Source organism: Gymnogyps californianus, unplaced genomic scaffold (genome assembly GCF_018139145.2).
Source record: "Gymnogyps californianus isolate 813 unplaced genomic scaffold, ASM1813914v2 HiC_scaffold_118, whole genome shotgun sequence".
Classification (NCBI taxonomy): Eukaryota; Metazoa; Chordata; class Aves; order Accipitriformes; family Cathartidae; genus Gymnogyps; species Gymnogyps californianus.
This window is the reverse complement of record NW_026113999.1, coordinates 148027-169673: the sequence shown is the minus strand read 5'-3', so window position 1 is coordinate 169673 and position 21647 is coordinate 148027. Positions and strand designations below refer to the sequence as shown.

The window sequence follows — 21647 nt, the reverse complement described above, 5'->3', positions numbered from 1 at the left end:
CGGTCCTGCTCAGGCCTGCGCGTCAGGTTCGGTGTGGCCTCAAGTCTAGGCAGGTCTGGGCCTGCGTGCCTGCGACCAGGTAGGAAATGGCTCTTCCTCCCCTGGTTCTCAGTTCTGCTTCTTACCGGGCCTCCTGCGGAAGGGAGGATGCTCTTCTGGACACATAAGCAGCACACGGCAACTGTTCCACCTGAGACTTGACAAAGGCTCCAACGGAGGTCTTGGGGAATTGCCTTTTGAGCAGGCTCAAAGCCTCCCTGATCATTTTCTTTGCCAGCTCATGCGTCCCATATGACAGCAGACCTGCACAGGAAAAGGCAAACATCCCAATATGGACTAGTTGCCCAAGAGACTGCAGGAACCTGCCAGTGGCTGGAGATGCCAGGCATATCCCCTGCAACTGGGGAAGGCATCCAGCTCTGTCCCCCAGGAGATCCCTCCGGACCTCCCTGTCTCTTTACCTCCCCTTTGAGGCTGAAGAGATGGCCTCTTCAAAGCGGGCTATCTCCATTCGCTTTCTTCTCTACCGAGTTCCTCAGGACTTCCGCTTCGTTCAGCTTCATGAGGGCCTTTGCGCAAGCACACAGAGAGCTGGTGAGCATGGGTGCAGAGCCCAAGGCCAGCCTCGTCCTCCCCGTTTGCTTCTGGCATCTGTCTTAGAGGGCCTGTTTCTGCCCCTGGTGATGCCCGCCCAAACACAGTCACACTGGCTCAGAGCACAGGCACCAGTGATCCTTCAGACTGCCTCCCTGCTAATGCCCCTCGTGCTAAGGGCCCAGTGCCCCGTGCCTCTTGCCGCAGAAGAGGCAAACCCGAGGAAAAAGTCAGGGTCTGACCCCAGCATTTCCCTTGCAAGGCCCCGCGAAGGCATGCCCTGTTGCAACGGGGAAGCGGTCCTGCCCAGAGCCAGGGAGACTGCGTGCACAGTGGGTGCTGGCAAGCAGGGCAACTCACCATGTAGCTGTTGGAGGCATGCAGGTAGGCAGCCACACACTCCAGAAGGTAGTAAAAGGCTCTGGCAGCATCGCCATTGCATGTAGTGGCGAGCCAAAGGCACAAGCACCGATTCCACGATGACTTTGCATTCACATGAGCATGCGCTGTTGTGCTTCCCGTCGGTCTTGCTGGGCAGCTCAGTTGTCTGCTTGCTCTTTGCCAGAAACCGCCCTGCCACACTAGTCAGAGGACAGTTCCCAGGGGAAGAAGAGAGCAAAGAATACACGCGCGTCACCTATACTGGTCTTTCTCCCCACAGGGATGGCATCAAAAGCCTTTGTTCAAAGCAGAGCAGGCACGACTCATACAGGTGCTTTATAGGTAGGGGGCAAAGACAAGCTGGGCTTTCTGTCACCTCCCACAGGCAAACCATCCGAGTCCCCGTGGCGGCTTTTCCCCTGCAGCTTTTGCAGCACTACTCTGTAGGAACTGGCAAGCAAGGGCTGCTCCAGCGTAGTGTGATGATCACTCTGAGCCCATGGGCTTCCTCAAGCACTCCCTCATCTCCATGGCCATCTCCTCCCAGCTCCCACCCCACAGAAAGCCTCTTCCCTAAGCTAGAGTCACAACCGGCACTTCCTTTGTCTCCTCTGGAGACCCTGAGCTCCCTGCCTTCAAAAATAATCAAAACCTTGTCTGCTCACCCAAAATCCTCCTCCATGAAAGCCGCCTGCTGCTGCGGAGCATCTGCAGCATCTGGAAAGGAAACAGGGGCTAGACACCTCCCCACGTACCCCGCGGTAAGAGCTGCTCTCCCTCTCCCGTGGGCTTGCAAGGATCCTTGCAAGGGTCCCGACACACTGAGGAAAGTCTGCAGTGGTCGTCCTCACCTCCTGGGCTCGTCCCTAGCAGATCTCCTCCCACCCGATCCCAGCACACCCCGCTGGGCTCCCAGAGGGCCCGGGCTGCGGAGCATGGTGCACAGCATACCCTCAGTGGCGTGGGTCCTATCCCTCTTCAGCTGTTCTCCTGCGAGCACCAAGGCCTCCCAGCTGCGTGAGTCGCCCGGGTCCGCAGGGCCCTGACAGCTCCCTCCGTCCTGGGTGCTGGTGACGGCAAAGTGGTGGAAGGCAACAAAGTCCCCTTGGCAGCAGCTCTCGCATTTGTGCGCGTGCTGCTCCAGGAAGGCGGCACATTTGTGGTGCAAGGCGACCCGCTGTCTCTCGGGCCACAGCTCGTAGGCAGCCTCCCGCAGCAGCGGGACACAGAAGGCCAGGACGCCAGGCTGCCGCTCCACGGTCTTCTTGCTCGGAGAGGGCCTCTCCACACCTGCAAGGCAAAGGGCCTTTGCATCAGCCCGAGCTGGGCCAGGGCTCAGGGCCGTCCCACCCGGGGCACAGAAGTCATGCCTTGGTGCGCATCCTTGGCAGCAACCAGCGCTGCTGCACACTGAGCCTTGCAGCACGGGGCAAAAGGGCCCGGCTTGCCTTGCTGATGCTAGCACAGCCCTGGGGACAGCAGTGCTCAGCTGCGCTCCAGGCAGGAGCTGGGGGTGTTGCCACCAGCCGAAGCAAGCCCCAGCCAGCACTTCCTCCCCGCTCTTGGCCAGGCAAGTCCCCAGCCTCCTGAGCTTCCCTTCCTGCGCCACAGGGGAATCAAAGCTGCATAAAAGCCTGTTGAAGGCCCCAGGGCACTCTGGAGGGCATCTTTGATCTGGATGCTGCAGGCAGCTGGGAGAGGATGTCAGGGATTCCAGACGCCCTCCCATGCCTGTGTTACGAGCAGCGCTTGGAGGCAGGGGAGCAGAGGCACTTGGGACGGCTGGTGGGAACTTCCCGCCAGCGCAAAGTCAGCGTGCTTTGAGACTGACTTGTAAGATCTTTGAACAACCCATCCCGAACAGCCATGCCTGCCTGAGCTCCACCCACCCAGCACCGGGGGGAAAGCGCACCATGCCCTGGGGAGCCCTGCCGGGACACAGCGGGGAGCTCCCTTGTCCACCTTACTGCTACCACTTACTTCTCTCTGCCTGCGGAGAGGTGGCTGGCCCCTTGGTGGGATCTTGGACATCTTCTGGCACCTCTGTGTTTTTCAGCCACTTAAGGATGTTGTCGCTCACCAGCATGTCCAACAAGCAATTCATCTTGTGCCTGACGCCAGCGGGAAGGATGTGTGACAGCAGCTGGGTGGTAAACACCGGCCCGATGACAGCGGCAAACTTCAAAACCATCTGCTTCAGCGGCTTTATCCGGTCCAGCTGAGCCAGCACAATCTCTGTCAAAAAGAAGCACCACGTCTCTCTCTTGCCTGTTCCCCATGCTGAGGCTGGAGAGGCTGGAAAGTTTCAACACACGAAAGGGGGTGGACTTTGGCCTCCTCTCCTCAGGACTGCACCTGCTGGGCATTCGCAACGCATGGCAGGCGTCTTCAAAATGGCTCCGCTTCACAATAATGCACCCTGCCAGGTCTGGAGGAGGTTTTTGCCCAACAGTGCCCACAGAGAACAGAGAACTTTCCCCACCTCAGAGGTGGACTCAGAGCTCCCCACAACGGTTGTCTTAACTTGGCCAGACGATACTATTCCTGTCTTTTGGTTTCTTCTTTTTTCTTTGGACAAAACAACTTAATCGCAGGAATGCTTTAGCATGACATTTCTTCGAGGTTCATACAAATGGCTACAGCCATTTTAGTGTTGCACCAATAACCTTTTCTCTCCTACCTGCTGCTGGAAAGCAGCCAGCAGGCTCACAGCTGGTCTACACCCAACAGGGAAAAACAGCTGCCCACAACCCCAGGCCTGTTTTTGGTTGTACCCGAGCCACCTTCCCAGCAGAGCCCCCAGGCTGAGAGGGTGACTCTGCAGCACACAGATGCCCAGCCTCCCTCTACCCGATGCCGCGGGTAGGGGCCCCAGCACAGCCACGAGCCGGCAGAGCGGCGCTCAGCCCCTCACCTTTCAAGGTGGCGGGCAGCACCATGTTCTCCAGGTTCACGTCTGGTCTGATGGTGCAGACGCTGCCATCGTTCCTCACGCTGGAGCTCGATGTTGCTGCGAGAGGTGAAGCCTCGACTGCAGATGCTGGGTGGAGCAAGAGAGCACAAATAAGGCAATTTGCAAAGTGACTTGCAGCTTGCCAACGTTTCAAAAGTCACCTGAGATGGGACAAGTTCCACCTTACATAGTCCAGCGCGGGCGCACTGACCTGCCTGTGCTGAGCGTGGTCATTAAGCAGAGCGAAACAGTTTCCACTGCAAGCGTTTCTTTGCATAGCCCTCCCAGAGACGTTCTGCCTTCAGACCAGCTTTCCCAAACAGTCCCTCAGCCAAAGCTTCCAGATTTCCCAGGGGGCGACTGAACGCCCCGGGACAGAAAGCAGCAGCATTGCTGCCTTCGACAGCGCTGCCTCCACAGCCAGAGAAATTGCCGGTGATCGTGCACAATGTAGCGTCAGTCCTGGCTGTTCCCAAGGCCATGGCACTCTGGCTGGCATTGCTTTCTCGGTGGCATTACCACTGTTTTCTTCCATTACCAGCACCCTTGTGGGGATTTATGGTTTTGGATTCACGTTTCCCAGGCCTGTCCCTCACCTCAAGCTGGGGTTTGTTCTCAAGTGAGCTGGTATTTGGCCAAGGTAAATTACATGCCCATTAGAATGCCTAAGAACCACCAGAAGCACAGGTGCTCCGGAACGATTTCCCCTGTGGTTTAGCCCCCCAACCCCAGCCCAAGAATTTAGGCCCCTCCAAGCCACCAGAACTGCTAGCCCCTGCTTTGGCTGTCCCCACAGAAAGGCACGCAGGAGCCCACACCTCCGCCAGACCAAGTTTTGCACCGCTGCAAGATCTGACTCTGCCCAGATCCATGGGGGAACAACGGGGCAAACCTGTGCTGCGGAGAATGTGCCACAGCAACTGGCTAGTCAGCTGCAAAGGTGCTTACTGATCAGGCTCTCCCAGCTGTCCTCTGCTTTTTCACCCTGCCTCCGGGTGCGGAACAAGAGCATGGCATTGCAACGAAGGCAGCGCAGCAGCTCCTCGCAGTAATACGGGTTCCCCGAGCTTCTTTGGATCAGGAACCTGGGCAGGAGCAGACCCGGCAGTGATCAGCACAAGGAAAGTAAGGTGAAACACAGTTCAGGTGGGCAGCGAGTCACTCGGGCATAACAGGGTAGCCAGCATCTTTGTCACAGCTACACCTCACTTTTGAAAGGGATGGTCCTCCCGCTGCCTTGGGCTTTTGGGCCCCCCTGAACCTCTAGCCTTCGCTGAAGTCCATGGGAGAAGAATTGCGGACAATGCCCGAAGCACAGAGCAGCGAGCCCTGCCTTTCCTCTCCTCAGGAGCCTAGATCCTCTCTGGCAGCAAGGCGGACCTCTGCCCCAGGGAATCTCCCCCATAGCCTGGCCACTTAGACCAAGGCCTTTTCACACTCCAGCCACACTTGGCCTCGGGACTCTTCCTTCCTCCCTGTGCAACAGCAAAGGGCTGACACCTCCCACACTCTGTGTCTAGGGAGTTGCCCACTCTCAGCTCACACCTGCCGGGGCCAGGCATAACAAGCAACCCACCTCTGGTACTCGCTAGAGTCAGTGATGCTTCTAGCGGCCCTGCACTCCCTTTCCTGGGGGGTTGATTCCCTTCCATGGTCTGCATAGGTTCAAGCCCTCAGGAAGAGCTCCCCTGCCTCGAACTTACCTTGCCAGATCCCTGGGGATGCTGACCACTCCAAGCTCCTGGCAGACTTTCTGCACCACAGCTGAAGGTTTCAGCTCGTCCAGATGAAGATAGGTGATTTTTGGAGACGTTGTGTTGTCTGCTGCGGCTTTGCAAAAGCTCTCTGTTCTCGCGTAGCCCGGAGCTAAGCTCACGACCATGAAGAGGGAGACGTTTCGGAGCACGGGTGACATGATACTCCAGGAGGCAGGGTCGATGAAATGGGCATTGTCGATGACAAATATGCCAAATTCTCCTCCAATGACCTGAAAAAAGCAAGTTGTTCTGCGAGGAATCTGGTGGATTCTCAAGTGTCTTCCAGGAGAGGAGATTTAGCCCCTGTCTCTTGAGAGGATGCTCTGAAGTCTCTCCCCAGCCACTTCCCTGCTCAGAAGCTTACCGACTCTTAATTTCTTTGAGACTTCAAGGTCACACCTAACATCACTTGCCCTGCAGAAGGAGGGAGCTTGGGCAAGGGAATGCAGAAGCCATTGTTCCTCCTCCAGGGCACACTTTACGGGAGGAAAATTATTGGGTGTGTTGGTGGGGTTGCGGGGGGTTTCTCAGGCCCTGCAAGGGCGATGATCCAGGCGTGTGGTCGTCCCGCCCTGGGTACAGCCCACCTGCTGTGGTACAGAGCCTGCAGCCGGCAGGGTTGTTTTCCTTCTCTGCCCCAGGAGGAAGGAAGGAAGGAGAAATGCTCACCTTCTCTAGCACTTTCGCCCAAGTCGAGTGCAATTCCATTTTTCTTTGAGTTTCACGCATCTCGCGAACCTTGTCCGAAATGGGAAACTGGCCAGAAAAGCAGAGTCAGGAAGGAACATCGCTCCAGGGCTAGGCACACCTACCCAAGCAAGACCACAGAGCAAACCGCCTCTGCTGGCCTCAACACCCTACCTCTCCCCAACACAGGTGCAAGGAGCCACAGAGGGGACTTCACCTGGAGCCTAAAGCAGAGGCTCTCTGCTGAGGGTCTCTGGCAGAGCTGGGGCTTGGGGGTGGGCTGAAGAGCTGGTTCTCTGGCTGTGGGAGTCTTAGGCTGGCTGGAGCAGACCACTCACAGAGCGGTGACCTCAGCACGAGGTCAGCAACAGCCTCTCTCCAGTGCCACTTCCAGGGTGCTGAACAAGGCACCGGGCACTGCCAGATGCAGCGCGGGACATGAACTCACCACAGACAGGGAGCCCCTTGGGCCCAGGAATGGGAAACGTGTGCTACGACCCCTGCGATTCCCACTCCTGAGCTAAGGCCCTCCCAGCAGCGTGCCCACACGACGTCAGACCCAGAAAAGCTTACGAGAAGGCCTTCTCCAGGGCCAGAGAGGCCTCTCGCTCTCACCTCGACAAGGAAAATGTCATTGAGCAGGCAATAGCTGCTCTCCTCAATTGTCCCTCGGAGCTTTGTCTGCAGCATGTGCTGCCTGGCACTGCACGGTTCACAGTCCTGGAGGCCCAGGGCCCTGGCCATCAGCGTACGGATGGCAGAGAAGGACTGCCTCACGTTGAGCTCTAGCAGTTCCATGGCAACGACCCTGCGGTGCAAAAGCAAAAGGGACTGAGATCCCCAACAGCCCAAGCCTTCTAAGACAAAAGGGGTGGAGATGCCCTTGGAGGGCGCTCTTCAGCCACCCATCTCAAAGGGCTTTGCAGAGAAGGCCAAGCTTTTCACTCCTCGTACGAGAAAGGGCACAGAGGGGCAGTTGCTGCCAAGCCACCGGGAGAGCCGGGTCCAGACCCTGTGTCTCCGCAGCGCTGGCCCAGGTCTCGCTACGCCCCCCTGCAGAGGAACTCACAGGGCTAAGAGGCAAGGATGGAGCAAGTGGTGAGTTTGCCTTTGGATTCCAGAGCTTAGCAGTCTGCCTCCCAGACCACAGGAAAGCTTTTCTGCCCCAGTGCTCCTTCTGGGAAACAGGCAGAGGGCTTCTGAGACAGGCCACCCTGCTGTCTGTTGGGTCTGGAGTCAGATGAAAAGCACTGAGCTTGGGCTCTTCCCTTCTATCTGTGCCTGGCCCAGAGGTGAAGGAGGAAAGGCCATGGCTCAAGGAACCACCTCCAACTCCCCGAAGAGGCAGAGGTGGAGCAGAGCACGCAGGTGCTCCTAGGGAGTGTCTCCAGGAGGCTTTGTCGTGAGGCTGCAGTCCAAGGGCCAGGTGCACCAGCAGAGGGGGTGGAGTGTTCCATGGCTGTCAGGGGATGGGCAGGGGCAGTGTCCCAAAGCTAAAAACCTGTACCTGTGGCCAGCCTCCTGGCCTAAATAGGCCAGTTCAGTAAGTAAGTGGCTCTTTCCGGAGCCCATCGTGCCCTCAAATGCCAGGATGTGCCTTTGTCCAAAATCCTCATAGGCTTTCAAGCACCTGACAAAGAGGTCAATCTCCTTCTCCCGACCTGTGAAGACAAACAAGAAAAGGAGCTGCTGGGGTGTGCTGAAAAGCAAAAAGAGCCGTCCCTTTTGCTGGCACCCTCCACCGCAGCTTCCCTCCCCGCCACCGCATCCGCCAGCCTGCCTACACCCAGGCCTCCTTACTGCCCACTCGTCCTAGCTTTTCCACCTCTGCCTTCCTCAGAGGGGTAGTGGGCCCACCTGCCCGCCTGCCCCACAGGGCAGCTCCCATGCCCTCTTCCCTGCCCCGACCCTCCGCTCCCCTCCCACAGGCACAGATTCAGCCGGCCCCATGCAACTCCCCACAGTGATCCAGCACAAGACTGGAAGGGACGAGTTGAGTCGCTGCAGGCAGCTAGGTCCCAAACGGACTCAAAGCATCTCCTCGCTGTACCATGAGCCACAGAGCGCTTCCTGGTAGCTAAAAGGCAGCGTCTTCAGGCCTGTACAGGTTTTGGCTGGGCTAGAGTTAATTTTCTTCAGCGATAGCTCGTCTGATGCTATGTTTTGGATTTGTAACCAAACATCAGTGTTGATAACACAATGATGTTTTAGTTATTGCTGGAGTGCTTGCACAGCGTCAAGGCCTTTTCCAATTCTCACGCCGCCCCGCCAGCGAGCAGGCTGGGGGTGCACAAGAAGCTGGGAGGGGGCACAGCCGCAACAGCTGACCCCAGCTGCCCAAAGGCCTAGTCCAATACCATATGACGCCGTGCTTAGCAAGAAAAGCTGGGGGAAAGAAGGAGGAAGGGGGGACGTTCAGAGTGATGGCATTTGCCTTCCCAAGTCACCATTATGCGTGACGCAGCCCTGCTTTCCTGGAGATGGCTAGGCACCTGCCTGCCGATGGGAAGCAGGGAATGAATGCCCGATTTGGCCTTGCGCGCGTGTGCAGCTTTTGCTTTACCTATTAAGCTGTCTGTATCTCAGCCCAGCAGTGTTCTCACTTTTACCCTTCCGATTCTCTTCCCCATCCCACTGTGGGGAGCGAGCAGCTCTGTGGGGCTGAGCTGCCTACCGGGGTTAACCCATAACAGGGCCCAAAACATCTGGCAAGACACCGAGTGATTAAAGGCATCCCGTGTGTCCTGACATTTCCATGCCTATGCCCAGATGCTGCCAAGAAAGGAACTCTGAGGAGTACAAGGGGGAGAACCCACCGCCAAAACTCTCCGCCAGTCTAGCAGAAGGAAATCTCTTTCCTGATCCCAAAGACAGGGATCAGTTTAGCCCCCAGGGTGTGAGCAGCTCCAGAGTTGAAAGGAACCTTCGCACCAGGTGTGGAGCATGGCAGGGAGCACCAGGCGCCTCACCCTGCTTTCCACCCCAAAGATATCAACCAAGTAGGGGCCAAGACAGGCGGCACTTCCTTAGGGCCGCTGCAGGCAACACCAGCCCTGGCAAAAGCTTCTCCCTTCCCAGCGTGGCACTAAAAGTTACCAAGGGGAAGAAACTGGGGCTCAGAAGAGCAAGGCGTTCTCCACCTACCCAGCAAGGGGACGTACTCCGACCTCTTCTTGGTAAGACCCATGCCAAATGTGCTAGAAGCAGGGGAAAAGAAAACACAAGTCAATTAGCTGGGGAGAAGCCAGGGGACATAGAGAAGCAGCCTGGCATGGAGGGGCAGGACGTGCTCCTTGGGTACCTGCTTTTCTTTCGAGCAGCGTGTTATCCCCTGCACACTCCCCCAGCCAAAGTTCAAGCTGCAGGCTAGGACAGCTTCAAGCATAAAGAAGCCCAACAGCCACGGCAGGACAGGAGAACGTATCAAGAGTCCATCACCAGAGGCCAAACCCAGGGAAATCGGAGACATGTGAAAGAAGCCCGGGTGTGCTGTTGACCACGTTGGCCAAGGAAAACAAGTGTCTTGGAAAGGAGGACTTGTGTCACTGAACGGGTTGGGATGCCAAGCACCTGGCACCTTTGGCTCAAGTCTTCCGGTAGTTTCAAAGAGACGGCAATGTTAACATTCAAACCGTCATCCAAAGAGAAGGTCAAATCCTGGCCCAGAGGAAGAGCTGAGATTTCAGCAGGAAGACATGAGGAAGAGTGTCCCGATGGTCCATGTTTCCCCATGGGAACCGGACTGGCCCACAGCTTCCTGCTCACAAGCAGCTGGGACAAAAATCTCCGTGGGTCAGCGTTACCACGGCACGTGGTGGAGCAAGCACAGCACGGAAAGCACAGTCGAAGGCCATTTGGACAGAGCCTGCAAGGCCAGGTTGTGTCTACCAAGACAGACAAACCTTCCCCATCCCTGTGGCTTCACTCCCGCTCTCTCAGCAGCAGGAGACAACGGGGAGAGAGGCAAAAAGCCTCCCATGCCAGGGCTTCCGACCGTCTCAGCCACAGCGAAGGGAGACCAGCTCGGTCTCTCTCTCTCTCTGCAGAACTCCTCTTTGCTGGCCAAGTCTGCACCCTTGGTGCCACCGTCCCCTCATCCAGCCTTCTCAGAGGACACTCACCTCCTCTTGGTGATCCCCACATATTGATAGATGGTGCCAGGATGGCTAAGGCCTTTCATCTTTCTCTCCGGCAGCTCCTTGAAGTAGTAAGGGGGCAGCCGAGAGGCGGCGTAGGTCGCTGCATCACAGGACACCAGCCCAGGGTAGTGCACCATCATCCGGGCTGCCAAATTCACCTTCTGGCCAATGACTGCCAGAGACAGAGAGAGAGCACGTGTTGATGTGCCTGTGCCACCAGCCCTGCGGCGCCCTTCCAGGCCAATGGCTGCCCCACCTCCAGCACAGGTCAACCCCACAGCAAGGTCAGCAGAACCCAGGGGAACAACCAACCACGGAGACCATTCTCCCACCCCGGGCCAGGACCGGCACCGCCTGGGCCGTTCCTGACCAGCTGCTGGGCAAGCCCTCTCCCAGCCTGCCTTCCTCTTCCAGACTGCTATGCTTAAGCAGGCCCACGCTAGCCTCCCGCGCCTCAGACACACGCCTCGTACCTGTGTGTTCATGCCTCTCAGGGTGGCCAGTGACTCCGCAGAACACCGTCCCGCCGGTAACTGCAACAGACACTGCCCTGGCACACAGGGAAACAGTGCGGCTTCAGCAGTGCCCCAGGTGCAGTTCTGCCCGCCCGGCTTCATCCCTTCCCGCACCTCCCCTCGGCACTAGCCTGGGCCACCTGCCATCCTGCCCTGCCAGCACGGGTCTCGGGGGCATGGAGAGCTCAGGGGCGCAACATACCCGGGTTGCAAGGGACAAGGGACAGGGGTAGAGCGCAGGCAGGAAGTTTTGGACACTTCCCCTGAGGCCACATTCCCTGAGCTGTGACCTGCAGAAGGCCACAGCCCTCTCGTGAGCAAAGAGGGAGGGAAGAAGGCGCCCACGATGTCACCGCTTGTGATGACAGCAACTTGAGATCAGGTGGCTGGCCCCATCCCCATTTATGGGCCAGTCACCCAGAAGGGCCTGCCTCTGGCACCAAGGAGCCTCTCGCCCTTGCGAGGGCTCGTTCCAGCGCGGTGGCTAGCAGGCTGTGCTTGGAGAGACTCTGCCTGGCTGCCGTGGGCTAAGCCCAGGGGTCACCTGCCATCTCTCAGGGCGCTGCCTCCTTCCTGCCAGGGACAAGGCGGGGCAAGCTAGAAGGCACGTCTCTTTCTGGTAAGGCCCCTTGCGCCGTCCCAGGTGGCATGCACCCCCCCGCACCCCTGCCACAGGCTCACTCGATTTCCCCGAGCATCGTGGAGCATGAGTTGAAGATCTGAATAGCACTCTGCAAGGCGTGAAGGCTCTCGTAGGGCAGCTTTTCTCCAGTGAGTCCAAACACACAGAGGAACGTGCAGCCCTGCCAAGGACAGATGCAGCACATCTTGCTACAATGCCTAAGAGGGAGTCTCTCCCTCTTGCTCACTGCCCACCCTCTCGGGATGGGGGAGGCGATTCCTCCCCACTCTCACTTTATCAAACAGGAGGACTTTGTTGATTTCGCCCTTGTGAGGACAGAGGATTTCTACCATCATCCTGCTGGCATTGTGGAGGATCGTGCCGAGACCCACTGTGCTGATATCTGCAGCAAACTGCAGTTGGACAAAGAGGGTGGTGACTGGCCGTAGCTCAGAGAAGAGGTCCAGCGGCACTCTGTCATCAAGCTGCAAGACAAGAGCATGACAGCTTCACCAGCCTGCTCTCCTGGGGGCTTACTGCCCACACCAGATACCGAGGGAGAGCAGGCGTACTGGCAATAGCAGGTACTACCGGAGGAAGGGATAAATCCTCCTCTCAGTGCAAATGGCGGGCAGGCCGCCCAGCCTGCGGCAGGCAGATACTGAATCATAACACAAATGACAAAGGAGAGAAAGGTGCTCCGGTAACACCCCATCTTGGGACAGGTATGGACATGAGGGGCGACCCTCAGGGATGCTCTAGGGACTTCAGTGGAATCTCCCCTTTATCCCACCGTCACGACTGCAGCACATCCAGAACCATACCCATGGAAAAGACAGAGAGACAGAAGTCCGCCTCCCGCCACCCGTGTCTCTCTGAGGACAACGCACGCAATGGTGCAGCACCGGTGCCCCTTGGCTCAGTTTCCGCGTGCTGTTGTCTCAGGGTGCATTTTCTTTTGTTTGTTCTTGTGAGAATGCACCACTTCTTCTGCCCTCCAAAAATGCAGCCCTCAGCAGTGGTGGCCTGGCCGTACCTTCCTGAGAGCAGCTTCTGGTATGTACTTCCGAAGCACCTCCTCTGCATTAGGATCATTGGGCAAGAGAAGAGCAGGCCTCATGGCACCTGAGGAGAGAAAATGCAGGTGGTCGCTGGGAGGATGGGACTACGAGGTGTTGGAAAGCAGGGGCAGGCACTGGAAACGGGGGAGAAAGTGTCTTCTGCATTTGCTCATGTTGCCACCTCCAGATGCTCAGGGCAGAGTTGTCCCCTGGAAGGAGGAGGCAGCAGCAGCGACTGCCCCAGCTGATGCACAGGAGGGCCAAAAGCATGAGTGCTAACTGAAAGGGGGAAGAGGGCAGAGGTGGTTCCTCTCTGGCCCCTGAAGCAGCCAGGCCCCATCTTTCCGGGCAATCACAGAACAAGGTGAAGTTGGCACTCACCTTCCCCTTCCAAGCGGTGGCTCCTTGGGTATTGTACAAGGTTGCGTAAAGCCTCTTGGCATTCTGCCCAAGACATCCGATCCATGCCCATAACCTGAAGACACACAGAATGAAAGCACTGCCACTGGCCTCCCCAGGAGTCCCAGGGGACAGAGCCTGCTCTCCACCGTCACTGCCCCGAAAAGGGGAGAACAAGCCCACCTGGCTGGATGGGACAGCAGTGCTTCCTCAGAAGCACCAGAGCTGGGCAGGAATCATCCAGGCATCCCCCAGCAGTCAACAACAGCTCCGTGACCCACAGAGGACATTGCTAGTGGGGCTAAAACCCTTCCAGCACCTCCCAACCCCTCAAACCAAGCAAGCCCAGTCCACAGTTACCCCTGGGATGGAAGGACAAGAGCTTCAGCTGCCTGCCCACTTTCACAGCTACAACTCTCTCCACATTCAGCTCCTCAGCCTTCTGACACCTCCCTCCTTCATGGTCACGTCTGGGTCCTCAGAATGGCTCTAGAGGCCATCCCATCCACCTACCTTCACAGCTCTTTTGCCTGCAAGACCCTTGGTCCTGAGCCGGTGCTGCTCACAGAGCTCCCAGGAGGTGGCCGAGAGGATAACTTCACCTGCATTTGCAAGCTGTTCGGCCTCACAAACTTCAGCCAGGGCCTGGCCACAGATACAGAAGTACCGCCGCCTCCGGTCTCCGACAATCAGGAGGCTCATGGACCCTGCAGAGATCCCTGGGGAGAGAGAGAGGGAGAAGCAGAACTGACACAGGGAACATTTTGAGCTCTACAGCCCCCAGCATCTCAGCTGTTCAGAAGCTAATCTGAAGCCCAGCGGGGGGAGACGGCCATTATGGAGGGGGAGGGCATCCCCCGTCCTACTCGGGGCGATACTGACACGGGTGTCTAGAAAGAGACAATGTGTTGAGAGCGCCGGGTGTCTTACCCAGCTGCCTGCCCCAGAAGCCCGGCAAACCAGGTGGGCTTGATCACTGCCTGCTCCGTTTACATGCAGGCACGTTGTAGCTGTCTGCTTGACAAAACACAACAGCCTGCCAAAGCCCTTCTCACAGCCCTAAGCAAAGCAACTCCCCTTTGCTCTTGGTGAAAGGCAGAGGAGAATCCAGCAGGGGAAAGGACGCAAAGCTGCGCCCACCTGAAAAAATGAAAGGATAACTACCTCCCGCAGACATCTGTGCTAAAGCAGACATTCAAAGACCCTAATACTTGATCTGACACCCACTCTGCCTTTAAGCTTCCTCTGCATCTGCAAACGCATGCAAACCCAGCAGTCCTGGTCTCCCATCCCCACTCTGACTACAGCTGGCCCCTTGAATGCTTGCAGGAGATGCTTTCCTTTGGCACTAGCCCCAGTAGGGATCCCCACATTCCCTGCCGGTGAGAAGCACCCTGTGACACAGGAGAGTGCCACGGATCTGCACCTGGCACAGCGCCCGTACCTATCTTCAGTTGGACCTTCTGACCCACGTGCGTGTCATGACTCCCATACTTCTTCTGGATCTGCCGGCTACATTGCAGCACCAGGCTAATGGTCTTAGCCAGCTCCTGGGGTGATGTTCTCCACAGCACCAGCACAGCATCCCCTGGGGAAAGCAACGGGAAAGTAAAGGCTCTGCTGAGACCTGACTCTCCCCGACCCACGCTCAGAGGCAGGGACAGCAGAAACCGGCTGACGTGCTGAGGAAGATGGGCTTGTGGGAGGGCATCGTCCTGGAGGACCACACCCTGGGCAACCAGAACACCTCTCCTCTCCCGGGCCAGCCACAGCAGCAGCCAGCCGGCAGCGGTGGCACCCCCTGTCCCGAGCGCTCCTCTGCAGCTGCAGCATGCCAGGGACGACTCCTTCCCTCGCAGCCTGGCAGCCTGAGCTCTGCCATCACCAGGGCCTCCCTGCCCCTCACCACCACCCCGGCACACACTGTTGGCTGCGCTCTCTAGGGGGTCTCCTCCTCTCAGGGCTTCCTTGCGCCCACCCCCAACCCAGGGCCCTACAAGTGGGGGCAGAGTGAGGGGAGCCACAGCCCTTGCCAAAGCCAAGCCGCAGGCAGGCCTGGGAGGAAAGAGAAGCCTGGAGAAAGGGCACTGCAGGGGGAGGGGGGGTGTGGCCAGAAAGCTGGCTCGAGGTGCTGCACAGAGCCGCCTGAGAAGGAGAGCAGAGCAAATGGCCGCCACAACAGTTAAATGCTGCAGATCAGTACACGTGGGCATCGTCGTCCTAAGTACATACCAGCAAACTTCAAGATGTCTCCTCCAAAAATCAGCATCTCTGCGGACAGAGAGAAGGAAAGGAAGAGTCACGCGGACACCTTCTTCCAGAAGCCACAGAGCAAGCCCCTCTGCCCACAGAGGAGCACCTGGGCGAGGGTGCAGCGTGGGGCACAGCTCAGGAAAGCACCACTCTGGCCTGTCTCCCAGGCTCACAGCGGCCACAGCCCTGGTACCCGCACAGCAGGCAGGGAGGCAGGACCTCGAGCTGCCACCAAATCTCAGAAAGGTGGAGGCTGGAAGGGACCTCTGGGGTCCATCTGGTCCAACCCCACTGCTCAAGCAGGGCTGCACAGAGCCAGCTGCCCAGGACAGTGGCTAGATCGTTTCTGAATAGTCTAAGGAGGGAAACTCCACAACCTCCCTGGGCAAGCTGTGCCAGTGCTCAGTCACCCTCATAGTCAAAAAGTGCTTCCTGTCTGTCCTCTTTGCACCCTCCCTTCAGGTCTTAGACACATTACTAAGATCCCCCCTGAGCCTTCTCTTCTCTAGGCTAAACAGTCCCAGCTCTCTCAGCCTTTCCTCATAGGAGAGATGCTCCAGTCCCTTCATCATCTTTGAGGACTCTCTTGCTTTGCTCTACAAGGGCTGCCAAAGGGGTGGCCACAATGTGCTCACGGTCAGCTCGGAAGGGTCAACATGTCTGCTGTGAAAAGGAGCTTGTGAGGGTCTATCTCCATCTCCCTCCCTCCATCTCCCTCCCTCCCTCTCCCCGCCCCCCCCGGTGCGTCAGTGCCAGCATCCTCAGGTCACTCGTGTGCTGGCACTTGCTGGATGCCCCCAGCCTGCTCTGGGCCCTAACGCATCACTGAGCCAGGTGTTCATGCCAGAAGCACAGAGGTGGCTGCTGAGAAAGGCCTCAGAGGCCTCCTTGGCCACAGTGGGGAGCAGAAAGGACCTGCACTGGTCTTGACTCGCCAGGAGACCCTGGCTGCTCTTGCTGTTCCTCTGGGCCACAGAAAGCCCCCGCCCTTCCAAGGTGGCAGGACCAGGCTGCCCAGCATGTCTGCCTCCACTCTCCATGAGCAGCCTCACGGCCCGATGCCAGGCAGTCCCGCAGCATGGCTCTTACCCTCCAAAATGTCACCCAGGTAGCAATTGAGGGTTTGCGCCAGCTCATCAGTGCCTCTGTCTGTGCCACTCCTCTGGATGAATTTCTCTGTCAAAGCAGTAAAACCTGTAACAGGGACACCCAGAAATCAGGAAATGCCCATGTGGGCCAAAGGACCTGGCAGCCACGCTGCCCGGCCTGAGAGCCTGTAGGTCACACCTTCCCATGCCCCGGCTCAGTGCTGGTGGTGGCAGTGGTTGACCGCCCAAGATAACCCATCCCGCTCTCTTTGGGCATCCCAGCAGAAGACCTCAGCAGTGACAAGATGGCCACTCCATCTGAGGGGCAGGGGCAGGGCTCCAAAGGGCCTGGCGTGTCCCAAAATGGCTCGTGTCCGTGGTTGCTCCTCCCTGCTCAGCCCACCTGAAATATCCGCAAAGAGCAGCACTCCGTGGACAGTCTGAATGAGGATGTCTCTCTTGAGGGAGTCCTCAGCAAGGAGATTGGGGAGGAAAGCCGCTACTTTCTCCAGGTCTGAGTGGTGATGCTTCCTCTCCCAGGCAGAAGCCATCGTCAGCGCCCTGTGGCACACAGGGTACCTCAGGAGAAGACGGCCATGCCCAGCTGGGAGGAGGACGACGACCTCACCGCACAGTGCAAGCTGCACAGTGAGCCCGAGGCCTCTGTGCGGGACGACTGACCCTCTGCCCTCATGGGGGTGGTCACAATCACCTGGCAGTGACCTCCTCTGTAGGTCATCGCTTACCCGTCAGCTGTCCTCAAGCGACACAATCAGCTAACAGTGACATCCTCCGTATGTCATCGCCTGCTGAGCAGCTGCCACCCTGACCCAGGCTCCCTCCTTGATGCTGAGCCACTGACTCAGAGGCGGCCAGCGCCACCCCACTTCTTTGAGGACAGTGCCAAAGGGAGGCTCGTGCAGCGACCTGTTGCTGAATTTGCAGCTGCTTCCCCCATTCCCAGGGACCAGCTGCCCCCGGCACACACAGCTGTTTGCTAGCACTGGTCCTTCTCCCTGCAGCTACACAGCCTGTCGCCATCTTCCCAGCAGGCTCGCTCCTTTCTTGCTCCCTTGCTCCCTCCCCAAGCCCCAGCTGCCCCAGCTCAGACAGGGGAGCCCTCCAGCTCTCCCATCCCTCCATGTGGACCGTGCCTGTGATGGACGGTGGCCTGCCTCTGGCAGAGACAGCAGCTCCTGAGCTGCCCCGTTCCCTGGGCTGTGCGAGAGCTCCAGCAGGCGGAGCCAAGGCCTCTCATCCTTGACAGCAGCCGGGGTTTCCCAAGGGAAAGGGAGGCCAGGGCATATCCGCAGGCTGCCCCACAGCTGCCAGGTGGCAGAGCGGAGGCCATCAGAGAGACCCTGGCGGAGCAGCGATCAAGCCTCCCGCAGCTGCACGACGGCGTCCTCGGTTGTGCCGAAGCGCTGTGCCCAAGTGCCACCACTCTCCCAGGGCGATGCCAGAGGAGGCAGAGGCCATTCGCAGCGAGTCAGCAGGAGGTGCTGTGCCTCCTGGGACTGGCATGAGAGCTGTGCAACCTCTCATGTGGCAAGGAAACCTCCCCGGGCTGGGAACCCTGGGTCACAAACAGCCCGCCTCCACCAGGCTCTGCACTCCTGCCAGCTGTCGCTGTGGGCCAGGCAACACGCTACCAGAGAAGCACGAGCACTGCCAAGAGCAGGACTGTGAAGGTGAGGAGGGCTACCAGTCAGCACCACTGGGTCCTCCAACGGCCAAAGCTCTTCTTCTCCCTGTTCAGTCAAAGGAAGGGGTGGATGAGTTGGGGTGCCAGGGAGACGGTGATGCTGGGGGGCACGGTGGTCTGCGCAGCCCCCTCAGTGCCCCTCTGACTTGGCCTCTGCCTTGGGAAGTGAGTGGGGAAGTGAGCACCAGCCCTGGGAAGGGGCTTCAGGCCAGCCTGTGCCATCCTGCTGCTGACAGCAAACAGCCGAGCACATGACAGTAGAAAGCCGCCTTCCTCCTCTCCCTTCCTCAGCGCTACAGGAGAGGTTGTCTTGCCTGCCTAAGCCTTCCCTGAAAGACCAGTACCAAAAAAGGGTCTCAAAAGCAAGCAGAAGTGACTCACTCAAAATAGGTACACCCGGTGCCTGCCTGTGACATTCTGACACGCACAAAAAGACCAGGAAGGTTTCTGTGTGCCTGCCCAGCTCTCACACCACAGCGCTGGGGCAGAAGGGCCTGGGAGCTGCTGCTGCTGCAGCAAAAGGAAGGGAGAGAGCTCTCTGTTCTGGACACAAGAGGTGGAGAGGGACCAGGGACCCTTGCTGGGCCATATCTGAAGAGCACCGGGCAGCATGCAGGCAGCCAGCCAACAGTCTCTCCTGTGAGGAGCAGCGAGGGCTGGCTGCTCCCTAAGGGAAGGTGAGCGGGGAGCTGCCCAGTGCAGGCAGTGCCCTCACCAGTGGCTTGCACCGAGGGCTACGCTTGTTCCATCACTGATGGCTACAGCTCTCTCACAGGCCCTGGTGCAGACTCATGATTGAAGACACTTCTGATTTTAGGTCCCATTAAAAACAGAGACCCTCTAAAACCCCAGCCCTCTCTGTTGCTCCTGTTCCTCACCACCCACATGTGGTCAGCCGGCTACTGCTGCTCCCTATCTTTCCCCAGCTAAAGGAGAGGAGAAACCTGTTTAAAAAGGCAAGGGTGGCAGGAAAAGCCCCAGACACCAAGGGGACTTTGGACAGGTATCTCCAAAGGTTTTGCCTTGTCTGAACCCATTGGGGGACTTGAAACCACACGCCCTTCTGCCTTGCATTGCCCCTGAGTCAGCATCTGCAGCAAAACTTTACAAACAATTATGGTGTATAAGCAGCGCCGCAGACACTGGGGAAAAATGTGGGGACACAGCATGCAGGTCGGTCATACGTCCGCTCCTCCTTCCCTTCCAGCTGGCAGCACTCCTTCTAGTGGCAGAATTCCTTAGGCTCATCCCCTCCGGCTGCCTACCAATGGCTTCGGCATGAGAAAGGTTTGCATCTGGAGGTTCTGCGCTTCACACTGAGGCACCTGTAAGTTCGTGGCAGACTTCAAAATTGTGGGCATAGTTACAGGTGTGCTCCCTGAGATGGGCAGGAGCTCACTGGTGAATTGCAGCTCGGTTAGGGAACTGCAGAATGGCAGGGGCTTCATTCCGGGAGCTTCCAGTCACCTGCAGGAGCTCTGCATATGCAGCTTTGCCACAGGCACCCTCCTTCTTAGCACAGAATTTCCATGGCCACCACAGAAACATCAGGCATGCCGAGCTTACAGCTCTGCCACGCCTTCTGGTCCGAAAGCTTCCATTTCTTCACACAGGCGTTAAGCAGGACTGGGGTCCCTCTGGCTGCACGTCATGGCCTCCCTGCTGCCAGCTGGGACTGTCAGTATGTGTGGCATCTACTTCAGTGGCCAGTTGTGCCTTCAGCCAGGAAGGCTGTGGCTGTGCCACAAACGATTGCCTTCCTCCTTACGTTTCCATCTTACAGGGTATGGATTTAGATGTCCAGCTGGCTGTTTGAAGGTTGTAGATTTTCACCGGCACGGGCACGCACTGCCGTCCTCAAACTCCTTGCAAACTACCTCCTTGCAAACTCCACTATCTTTTCCATCCTTTCAAAACGGTATATATATTGCAAACGGACACCTGCCAATACCTGAGAGTAACATGAAGGTTTGGTGGAAAAAATAACATAAAATAAAATAAAATAAACATACATATTTGTCCATAGCCCCTTCTTCTTCTTCCTCCCTCTTTTGCCTCTCACCTATTCTTTCTTCTTTAATTTCTACTCGGCTTCTGTGCCGACACAGCTGCACTGTGTCTGGTCTCTCTCTCTGAAGCCCACCCTTGCAAACCATCCACCTCAGAGCAGTTTGCAAAGTTGTCCTGTTGATCTTTGCCTGTATCAGCAGCTGGAAGCAAAACAAACTCCAAAGCTTCTGTTAAACTCTGGGAGCGTGGCTGCACGGACGTGAAGAGACTGAAAGTTGGTACTGTGTCAAACCCAAGCCAGGAGGAGTGTTCAGTCGAGATTTTGCGGTGGGCATGCAGAGATTGCAGATCGAGGTAGACACGCTTCTGCATAGGCTCCCCCTTGACATCCAAGCCCTCCCACCCAGGAAGCGAACCTTTGTCCTCCAGCTGTTATTCTTGTAAGGATTCAATTTAGCAGAGGCAGTGGGGCTTTCTGCCGTTGTGCTGGTGGAGGATCCACCACTCGACGGTGCTGGGCAAAACAAAATCCAGCGGTGAGCACGAGGTGGCAATGTTGTCATGGACTCAGACTGGCAGCAGGCAGCTGTCTCTTCTCGAAATGAGTGGCTTAAGCTCAACTGTGATGGTGGGCTGGCTGGATTATCACTTGTGGTGATTCCATTTTATTTTGTTGTATTTTGGGGGGGGGGAAAAAGACAAGGGCGACAGTCCCCCCGGCTGAGCCCATGGCATTGCCCTGTGCTCCAGCCCCTGCTCCAGGCCATGAGGGCTCCCCACAGCAACGGGACTTTGCGGCCCCGCCCCCGCAGGGCGCGGCCCCGCCCTCAACCACTACCCGTGGTGCATGCCCCATTCTCTAGAACTTGCTGAAGGAGCTATGTGGGTCAGAAATCTTTTCTGCTCAAAATCCTGTTAAGGGCAAAAAGGGAACAGATCTTGTATGTAAAGTCAGGAATCTTCTTATTAGTATAACTGAAATGTGAAGCCTCATGGAAGAATTATTATTAGTCCAGGCCCAGTGATTAAAGAAAGATAAACTACAATAATCCTGCTATTAGAGAAGGAGTCTCAGTAATCCAGTTTCAAAGCACACATCCTGTTTTCTACCCGTTTCCTCTGCTGTTATTCTCACTCTCCCGCTGCCCCCCTGGTCCTAAGGTCAATGAAGCGTGTTCCTCAAGGAGAAAGTGGGGAGCTACAGGCAGTTGTCAGAGTTCCAAGTTCTTCCCTGGGAGGAGTGTGACAATGATGGGGTTTCTTTGTCTTTTTTTTTTTTTTTTTAATTTCCCCCACCCCACCCCCCCCCCAATCTGGATGTGTGACAACCTTTTATATTTATTTTCTGAGTAGAGCTGCTTACAGTGATGGAAAAATCAAAGCCTCTCCAAAACCCCATGCTGGAAACCAAGAGACTCGTATCAGAGCAATTTTTAGTGCATGGTCTCTGTTGTCTCTCTTCTGTTCTGCTGTCTTTACGCTT

General features: G+C 57.3%; 1 pseudogene; it reads right to left on the bottom strand.

The window, feature by feature from the left end:
• Positions 1-491: 491 nt before the first annotated feature.
• LOC127027992 (adenylate cyclase type 10-like) lies at positions 492-17000 on the bottom strand (annotated as a pseudogene).
• Between the last annotated feature and the right edge of the window lie 4647 nt (positions 17001-21647).